The sequence below is a fragment of the Carassius auratus genome, chromosome 12, assembly GCF_003368295.1.
Source record: "Carassius auratus strain Wakin chromosome 12, ASM336829v1, whole genome shotgun sequence".
Classification (NCBI taxonomy): Eukaryota; Metazoa; Chordata; class Actinopteri; order Cypriniformes; family Cyprinidae; genus Carassius; species Carassius auratus.
The window spans coordinates 742,299-752,683 of record NC_039254.1 but is presented as its reverse complement, the minus strand read 5'-3'; the positions used below and the strand labels follow the sequence as shown (position 1 = coordinate 752,683).

General features: G+C 34.4%; 1 long non-coding RNA gene across 3 annotated transcripts in view; it reads right to left on the bottom strand.

Moving 5' to 3' along the window:
• Positions 1-10,385, bottom strand: part of LOC113111415 (uncharacterized) — a 32,701-nt gene that overhangs the window by 4,545 nt on the left and 17,771 nt on the right. The window contains exons 5-7 of one of the 3 annotated variants that reach the window (XR_003293317.1): positions 9,588-10,000; positions 3,106-3,318; positions 2,138-2,271 (exon numbers count right to left, since the gene is read on the bottom strand). This is a non-coding gene — a long non-coding RNA (uncharacterized LOC113111415). Of the gene's footprint in view, positions 1-2,137; positions 3,319-9,587; positions 10,001-10,385 lie in introns of all 3 variants that reach the window. The other 2 variants (XR_003293316.1, XR_003293318.1) reach the window with 2 other exon arrangements.

Here is a 10,385-nt window from a genome sequence, read left to right as displayed (position 1 = left end):
TGCAGACTTAGTGAATACACAAACATTCATGATGGTGGACAGAGTCTTTAATCAAACTTAAACTAAAAAAAAAAAAAAAATTACATTTAAATGAAAAATTCATTGGCAACTGACTTCAAATAAAATAAGTTTAAGTACTAAAATGTAAAAAATTTTACACTATTGTAAATAGTTTTGTAAATTTAAATTTAAACAGAAATAAACTAAATATACATATTTAAAGAGAAAATTAAACTTAATAAAATTTTGCTTAAAAGTTTAATTTAATAAAAATAAATTGCTTAATTGAAATAGATTAGAATTTTAAAAAATATATAAATAATAGTTAAACGAATAAAACAAAACTCTGAGTTATTGTCTTGGCAAATAATTGAAATTAAAAAAGTTGAAGGAATAAAATTAAAAGTACAAAAACTAAAATTAAATTTACTAAATATAAAACAATTAGAAAAGGTTTCCTTAATTGAAAAAAAAGGACAAAAAAAAGTTAAAGGACTAAAGTTAAAGGAAATCGTTCCCTAAATTGAATTGAAGCAATAATAAAGTAAAATCTAAATATTAGATGACAAACTAAAAAAAAAAAAAAAAAAAATATTTGATGAATATTTGAAGAACAAAAAAAACTACACACATAGCAAAATGACTAAGACTTAAACTAAGATTAAAAATGAAAATATAAAAAGAAATGCTAATTCAAAATGTTACTAAATACTGAACTTTATACTAAAAAGAACACATTTTTGTTGGTTTAGTCACTATATTTAGGACACTGCCTGAGAAGACTGCTGTCTATGTAGGCAGGACACTGCAAGGCCACTAATCACAAATCATTAAGTTCAGCCTATCAGTTATCTGTCCCGACTCAAGGACAGTGCGACCTCTGACCTCTGGTCCACAGAGAAGCGCTCAGCAGTGCTTCTGTAACCCTCACAGCAGAGGTCACGCTGGGATCTGACCCCACAACCTGTTCAAGAACAGCAGCGTAAACACATCCTCGTCTGTCAGCTCATAAATCAGCTCTGACTGGGTCTTACAGCAGACATCAGAACAAACACTTCATAATCGCCAGATCTGAGAACATATTTCACATCAAAACTCACTCTGTGTCTTATCTCATCATGAGCTTTGATACCAGCTAACAGAAAAAAACATCGCAAGTTATATTTTTGGATCGTTCTTATCACAGTCGTATTACTATTTCATATTTCATGTTCTCATAACTTTCAGAAAACAGCATTATTATTACTTTTTTACACATTTTCTCAGAATTACTATATTCTTCTTATAATGTTGAGAAAAAAATATAAAAAAAATGTTAAGGTAAGCGGTTGAAAACAATTTATTTAAGCAATTTTTTTTTTCTGGCTGGCTGACTATGTCTTGTATTAATCTTTCTGAAAAATCCTGTCAAACGTGCACAAACTGACAGTCGTCACTTATAAGCTCCTACTAAATATTGTAGAAATTTAATTTTCTCTAAAGTTGCTTTGTAACGATTTGTATTGTAAAAAGCGCTATACAAATAAACTTCATTTGAATTGAAAAATAAACTTGAATTGAAATCCCATAATTCCACGCTCATTCTTAGAATCATCAAACCACGCGATTGTTATTGTTTTGATAGTGCGCCCCCTAGTGGCAGGTCCTACAAACTGTACCTTTAAATGTTTGGGGGAATAAAGTAATAAAGTAATACTTTTATTCATCAAGGACACATTATCAAATGTCATCAAAGACATTTCTAGTCTATTTCAAATAAATGCTGTTCTTTTGAACTTTTTGTTCATCTGCGAATCCCCCCCTCCCCCCCCCAAAAAAATGCATCAGTTTCCACAAAAATATTGTTCAGAACGACTGTTTTCAACATTGATAATAATCAGAAATGTTTCTTAAGCAGTAAATCATCATATTATTCTGATTTCTGAAGATCATGTGACACTGAAGACTGGAGGAATGATGCTGAAAATACAGAAATAAATTACACTTTAACAGAGATTCACACAGAAAACAGATGTTTTACATTGTAAAAATGTTTCACATTTTTACAGTATTTCTGATCAAATAAATGCAGCCTTGGCGAGCAGAAGAGACTTCTTTTAAAAAAAAACATTTAGCATTTTTTGAGTCACTGTGATACCTGCTTCCAGTCACTAATGATGACACTCATTCCTGGGACGAACCTGGCAGGTTTGAGGAGTCAGGGCTGATTTTTCAGAACTATAATGGATGGGAAATGGCAAAAAAGGCTCAAATTGAGAACCAGCAGCTTGTCTGTGGAATACACACACACCAGGAAAGCTTAGCAGATCTGTTTAACGACAGAAAGATGTTAAATGACATAACGTCAGAACTACAGACAGAACGTCAGTCTCAGATTCACTTCAGCATCTGCAGCACAGTGTAAGTGAATGATCTGAGCCTGTGACACACACTCATTCATTAAACACTAAGATCTGAGAGTGTCAAACAACAGCAATCAGCTCACATCCATCCATCACTCTGTGCTCCTCTCTTCACCGTATTCCCCCTCTCTCTCTCTCTCTCTCTCTCTCTCTCTCTGATGGACTTCATCAATCATGTGTTCAGAGGAGAGATGGAGCCGCTGGCTCAGCATTTACACACACACACACACACACACACAGACACAGAGACACACACACAGACACACACACACTCAAGCTCACATGTGCATGAACTCGCACACACACACTATAAAAAAACTGAGAAAAAAAGGTGTAAATAAAACACAACTGTGCCTGCCAGAAAACTTGTGTGACAAGTTTATAAAATGCACAGTATTTTATTTACAAATACAATGTTAATATACGACGTTGCTCACTAGTGTGCACTTCAAAACACAAAACTCAGAAAGAATTCAGTGCATGGCCTCGTCCACACATGGTCTGAATTTATCATCTTGAGAAATAAGAGAAGAAGCAGTGGAGAGAAATGTGATCATCGTGATAAACGAGGAGCGAGAAAAGAAGAACAGAATCACAGACACAACATACATCATCAGAGGGCTTGAGTTCAACTTCTCCAATTAATTCAGCTCCAACTGTTTTCGGTGGCTGTAAATATTCCACTGTAATGTTATGGTCTGACCTTTCTTTGACCTGATGGAATCTTCACTTTTCAAATGTATCCAGCAGTGATGACATCATCGTAGTATTTGCATACTGACTTCTGATTGGTCTTCCTTCTCCGAGTGTGACTGGGATGAAGCTGAACTTTGCTCTGATCCTGTGTTCAGCGGTGGAGGATGTGAAGGTGAAAGAGGCAGGTCTTGACATGAGTGGCCCGCTGGCATCCCAAAACCTGCAGGATTTACCAGAGTCTCAGATCAGCTTACATCCGCTGCTCACAAACACACACATCCCTAACAAATACAACAACTCACACAATCCCTCATTCAAAAAAAGGCAAAAAACTGATTAATCGCATCAAAAATATAAGTTTTGGATTATATAATATAAAGTATGTATGTGTACCGTATCTTTTATTATGTATATATAAAGACACACACATACACATGCAGTATATATTTAGAAAATATTAATATTATAAATATATTTATTATATAAACATAACATATTTTTCTTAAATATATACATGCATGTTTGTGTATTTATACAGTATATACATAATAAATATGCACAGTACACACAAATATATTATATAAATAAAAACGTTTATTTTCGATGCAATTAATTGCAATTAATGGTTGCCCAGCTCTATAAAAATTAGAATAAAAATTATATAAATTATTATCATTATAAATTAGCAATGTAATTAATGGTTCTATAAATATAAACAGCTGCTAAATAAATACATTTATTTATTTATTAATTAACAAACCAATAAATAAATATAACTGAGATGGTATTATAATTTTTATTAAAATTTTGAATCAGTTTTTATTTTATGAAATAAGCTTTTCTTAAGATGTCTTTAGTTTTTATTCATTTTTAGTTTTAGTTTTTATAGTGCATTAAGTTAAACTAATATGAAAATTAGAAAAGTAGCCTTGACAGCTAGTGGGAATAAAAAATGTGACTTTTTTATATATTTTATTTTAGTTAAAGTTTTACAGTTTTAGTTAAAAACTCTGATGCATAAACCCAAGTTCAAAGTACATTTATATTCATTTATTATATTAATCTATCAGTATTTGCACAGTACTCCCAGGTACGGTGATTTTGATATCTGGAGCACTGTGATGTTATGCTGCATTCTGGGAACTTTTAGGTGAATGAGTGAGTGATTTTGCCCTAGAAAGGCATGCGTACTGTGCTTTCACGTGCTGTTTGAAACAGGCCTTTAATCCTGAAGCGTCTGACGTGTCCTGAGCCGCAGCGTGTAATTAAACCTGCTGAATGGCCTCAGAAGCTCTTAATGGCTCTGATAATGCTGGAGCTGTCAGGATGGGGACAGGTGAGGCCTGGAAAACACACCGAACAAAGACTCGGCTGTCACACACACGGATCCGGCCTGAAGACTGTGATTATGATGTCACTTTCTGACAGGCAGCAGCTGATTGGGTCGTGTTCGCCTGAACGCCTGTTAATGATCAATCAATGCAAACACACACGTTCTGGTCCGTCATAAAAACAATGCATTACTTCAACTATTCACTAAGACAAAAAAAATATGTTGAACCTTATTGGTGATACTTTTTAATACTGAATTGATTTTATTGTCTGGATTGTCTATGGATTGTTTACACTGAGCTCATGCAATGCATCTTGGGAATGCATAAACTAAAAAAACAATATAAAAATGACTTGAATTGAAATATCAATTGATGTTGACAAAAAAAATAAAATAATAATAAATAAATAAAAAACACAAATATCCAAAACTTAAACTAAAGTTAAAATTAAAACACAAAATGTTAAAAATTAAAATGGACTCAAAAAATGTTTAAACAATATAATAGTATTCAAATTATAACAGTTTTATATATTTTATATTTGTATTTATTTATTTATTTGGCACTTTAATTTGGCAATAATTGCATTCAGTATTAATTTATTATAAAAGTTTGTAATATTAATAGTAGATATATTTCATATAATTATTTGTCATTTTAAGTTTAAATTTTAGATATATAATATATTGTTATCTTACGTTTATTTGTAATTGTAATTTATATTATTTCTCAAAATTTAATTATATATATATTTTTTTTCAGTGCATGCATTTCCTGGGAATTGAATCTCTTTTATACAGTATATATGTTTACAAAATAATAAACTGGAACGTTTAAACATTTTCTGAACATTCCAATTTAGCATTTTGCAAACGTTATAGGAACATTACCTTTGAATGAGTTCTAAATGTTCTGAAACAAGTAGTATTAACGTTTAAAAAACGTAACCTTGATGCATTTAATGGTTCTATAAATAAATGTTCTGAAAAGATTCTATTAATGTTACCAGATCAATGTCTTTTCATCATTTCAAAAGAACCTTTCCAGAATGTTTCCAGACGGTTCACTGGGTTTCAGGACAAGGCCATAAAAACAGTTCTGCACAGTTTCACACAGGAAATGAACTGCTAATGTGATAAGATCTTGAAAGCGCGGCCGGTGACCAGTGAGGCCTGTGTGTGTGTGTGTGTGTGTGTTTGATGAAGGCCGCTCTGTTGTGCTCCGATGCGATCAGAACTCAAAACATCTGAGATCTGCTTCATATAAAAGCTCTTATGACACCGTGAGCATCTTATCAGCTGACACCGCACACAGCGGCTCTTTGTTTCATCCGCGCGAGCGAGAGACAGTGTTGGTTTGCCGGTGGGTTTTAGAGAGCTTGAGGATTCACGGAGAAGCCGTCATGTGATTTACAAGCATCCTGTGAGACATTTCCTGCAGATTTTCTCAAAGAGCGAGCGCTGGTGACCTCGTCCTGACCTCTGACAGGAATGCTGTGGCTTTCAGAATCAACTGTTTGCTTTCCTAATGCATGTTCCTGCTCTCACTGTCAATGATTCATTCCTCAATAATAAAACCTGTTTGTCTTGGTAATCTCCTAATCAAAATATAATAACTCAGTCGCCAACTTTCTTTTCCGGATGATATCAGTCCCTCCCTTCCAGACACCTGGAAAACACACAGCCTTTCAAACGTTTGGCAAGAAAGAATAAAAGAATGAAAGAAATTAATATTTTTATTCACTAAGGATGCATTAAATTAATCAACAGTGACAGTGAAGACATATGTAATGTTACGAAAGAGTTATCTTTCAAATAAATGCTGTTCTTTTGAATCATGAATCATGAAAAATAAAATGTATTACAGTTTTCATTAAATATTGTGCAGCTCAACTGTTTTCAGCATTTAAGAAATGTTTCTCGAGCAGTAAATCATCATATTTTCATGATTTCTGAAGATCATGTGACACTGAAGACTGGAGGAATGATGCTGAAAATACAGAAATAAATTACACTTTAACACAGATTCACAGAAAACAGCTGATTTAAATGTTAATAATATTTAACAATATTTATTATCAGACCACTTTTTGCAGAAGCTAAACCGGTTACTTCCATGTAACACAAATGTTGTTTGCATTCAGAAACTGAAGGCACAAAATTGTCTTTTGTGGTAAACAACATCACGGCTGACGGCAGATCTTCAGTTGTTGCCGAACCTGCAACATTCCTGTAAGAGGTCAGTCTCAGTTCAGACGGTCAGCCACAGCAAGAGAGACGTGACTGAACTGATGGAGGGAATCTGAGCTGTCAGCTGATCAAAGCAAAGCTATTAGCACAGGTGAGAGACACGCTGCAGTCCCACCTGCTCAAGAACACACACACACACACACATGCTCACACACACCTGAGGAACAAAGAGCAATGGTAATGTGCTGAAAATGTGCTTATTCTCAGGTCATCCGAGATGTAGATGAGTTTGTTTCTTCATCAGGTTTGTAGAAATGTAGCACTGCATCAGTGTCTCATCAATGGATGCTCTGCAGTGAATGGGTGCCGTCAGAATGAGAGTCTGATAAAAACATGACAATAATCCACAGCACTCCAGTCCATCAGTGAACATCTGGAGAAGACCAAAGATGAAACACATCCAGCATTAAGATGATTTTAACTTCAAACCGTTGATTCAGCATAAAATGCGAGTCCATGATCCATAATAACTCTTCCTCCAATGAAAAAGTCCATCTCCTGTTCATCAAAATCCAGCCACACATTTGTTCAGATCTGTTTAAACGCTGCTGGATTTGCTATTTCACTATTTCACTCTAGGAAGTGTTATGAAATGTGTATTTGAGTTAAAATCATCTTAATGCTGGATTTGTTTCATCTTTTGTCTTCTCCAGATGTTCACTGATGGACTGGAGTGCTGTGGATTATTGGGATGTTTTTATCAGACTCTCATTCTGACGGCACCCATTCACTGCAGAGCATCCATTGATGAGACACTGATGCAATGCTACATTTCTCCAAACCTGACGAAGAAACAAACTCATCCACATCTCAGATGAACCTGAGGGTGAGTAGATTTTCAGCAAAGAAAGGTCTGAATTTGAGCAGTAATCACATAGTTTTAGAAGCGCTCTGAACTGAACGGCCTGAGTGAATGCATGAGGCATGACTCACAGCTGTTGTGTGTCGGGGTCAGTCTGAGGTCAGTGAAGTCTGCTGATGTCCTTCTCTTTAGACAGCGCTGTGACAAACGGCTGCACCACAGATGTCACGGCTTTAAACTCTCACTAAACTCTCGACACAAGATCTTAAAATGTATTTACCTCTTCACACAGCTGTGTGTGTGTGTGTGTGTGTGTGTGTGTGTGTTACTGGAAGTCAGTTCAGAGGGTGTGGCTCTGTCCCTTCAGTGTTCAGAATGTTTTGATGAAAAATCTGAAATAAAGTTACAATTTTAAATCAACAAATATAAACATGTTTAACAGAGTGGGAATTCATCAGAGAGACGAAAGGTGTCTGATTTGACTTCGCTCTACTTTTGAAACAACTTTTCTTTTCTGCTGATGTCATCAGTCCCTTACTTTATAACTCCTCCCATCAAACCGTGTGACCTCATTCCGAACGCATAGAGGTTTTAGGTTTCCTCAACTTTTGATTTCAAATTCAAGTGAAGTCAATAAATATAAAAAATCTAATTCAAATTTTAAATAAAAAATGTTAGCATACCAATGATGGTAAAATAACACTGTTTACAGTAAATGTTTGTATTTTGATCTATTCCGTGATTACGAAGAATTGCAAAATTCATGCTCCCACAAAAGTCCTTATTTTAATAATTTTTAATTTTTAAATGGAGATTATATTATCTTATTGGATGCATGTATAAAATCAAGTTTTAACTTATTCAGCATGTGTGAAATTACTAAATAAAACTTATGCATGTTAGTTCACAAACTATTGTTGGCTTCACACTTCTTTGGAGAATTTGAGTTGGCTTTTTAAATAAACGTGGGTGTTTTGAGCGTCTCTGTTGGGTTTGAGGAGTTCAGCTCAACTAGATGCACAGTAAAAGTGTGTGATTATAGCAGCGTAGTGTTTGATTTACACCTGAAGCGTTCGGCGTGTAACCGCAGCACAGCAGCTGTGTCCGAGTGAAAAAGAGCTCGAATCACAGATCTGCTGCTCATCAATCTCACAGCAAATACTTGATTTCACACTGGCTGGAGAAACGCCTGCTTTCAGCTCGCTCTACTTCATCTGATCCTTTAGGTTCTCTCAAACAAGTCGGGAAAATGTCAAATAGTAAAACATTTGTGTGGATATTCAGCTCATAAACAGACCACAAACACAGCCTAAGCAAAAATAGCAAAAAAAAAGCAAAAATTAAATGTAAAAAGTAAATAAAAATATATATTTTTACAATTATTATTATTTATCATTTTCCATGTGTCCATTTAAAAAATAAATTTCCTAATTATTATTAGGGGCTTGTGTAAATGCATGCATGTAGTAATCTTTTATCATCATGGTATAAATCAAAATACTAGCATCTAATCATCATTATTATTATATATATATATATATATATATACTTTTATTTTATATTTTTACTTTAATTTTTGTTAAAGTTTTATTTATTGTATTATTTAGTGTGTTTGTCACTTTTATTAGTTTTAGTTTTTCATGCATACATGTTTATTTTAGTTCATTTTCTTTTAGAAATTTCAGTTATTCAACTTAAACCAAGCAAAAATAGAAATGTTGCCTTGGTGTACCTGAAATAAGTTAGTTTTTATTTTATTTCAGCTAAAGTTTATTTCAGGAAGCATGTGGTTTTAGTTTGCGTTAACAATAATAACCGTGCACCTCAAGTGTTAATCACAGCACAATGGTTTCAGTGTTTTTATTTTTATTGCTGTTGATTCTCTTTTATTTCTCACGGCTCTTCAGTTCTTCGAGGGCCTGTAAACGCCTAAAATCGTTGCTGGATTCCAGTACGTCAGTCAGATTGATGACTGTGGTCTCAGTGACGTTCAGTCGGTTCCTGCGTTTGTACGAAGGCTCGACTGCGCACCAGACATAATGACAGACAGAAGAAAAACAAATCATAAAACAATGCTATGCAAAATTATGAAAATGCAACCAACCACTTTTCTTTTTTCAGGAAAAAGCCCTTTCCATTTCAGACTCTGGGATCTGGAGCTGGTCGGATGAATCAGATGCCATGGACAGGTTGTGTGACATGCTCTCCTCGTGATCTCTATTGGGCACAATGTGCTTTCTGTGGAGAATTATTTGCTGCTGACAGCATGAACCCATCAAGATTTTGGGACGGTGTTGAATCACCACTTGATGTCCGGTGTAAACCCTAAACCCTGGAGCCAGATCATTTGGGAAGCACACGGGTCAACAGTGTGTAACTAACACTGGAGATTTCAACTCCACAGGAGCCGAGACTCTCATTAACACCACGGCACGATACAGCCACACACACACACACACACACAACCTCCAACACACACCTACTGTACTCGCATATCCATCAACCACTCATTTAAACCTGAAAAACAGCATTAGGATTCAACACAGACAGATGATAAACACATATAAATATATGTGCATCTCAATAAATAATAATAATAATCATATCAATAAATTAGAAAGATCATTTATTTTAGTAATTCAACTCAAGCTGTGAAACTTGTGTATTAAATTCAATGCACACAGACTGAAGTAGTTTAAGTCTATCATCAAATACAGTAACTAATTAACTAAATAGACAGACAGACACTGATTTATAGATAGATAGATGGATGGATGGAATTCATTAAAAAAATGTAACCAATATGGATACATTTTCAGACTTTCTGTTAGGTCTAATCTGAATTCCGTACAGACTGTAATTGATTTTTATGTGTTGCATTATTGATGCAACACTCTGATCT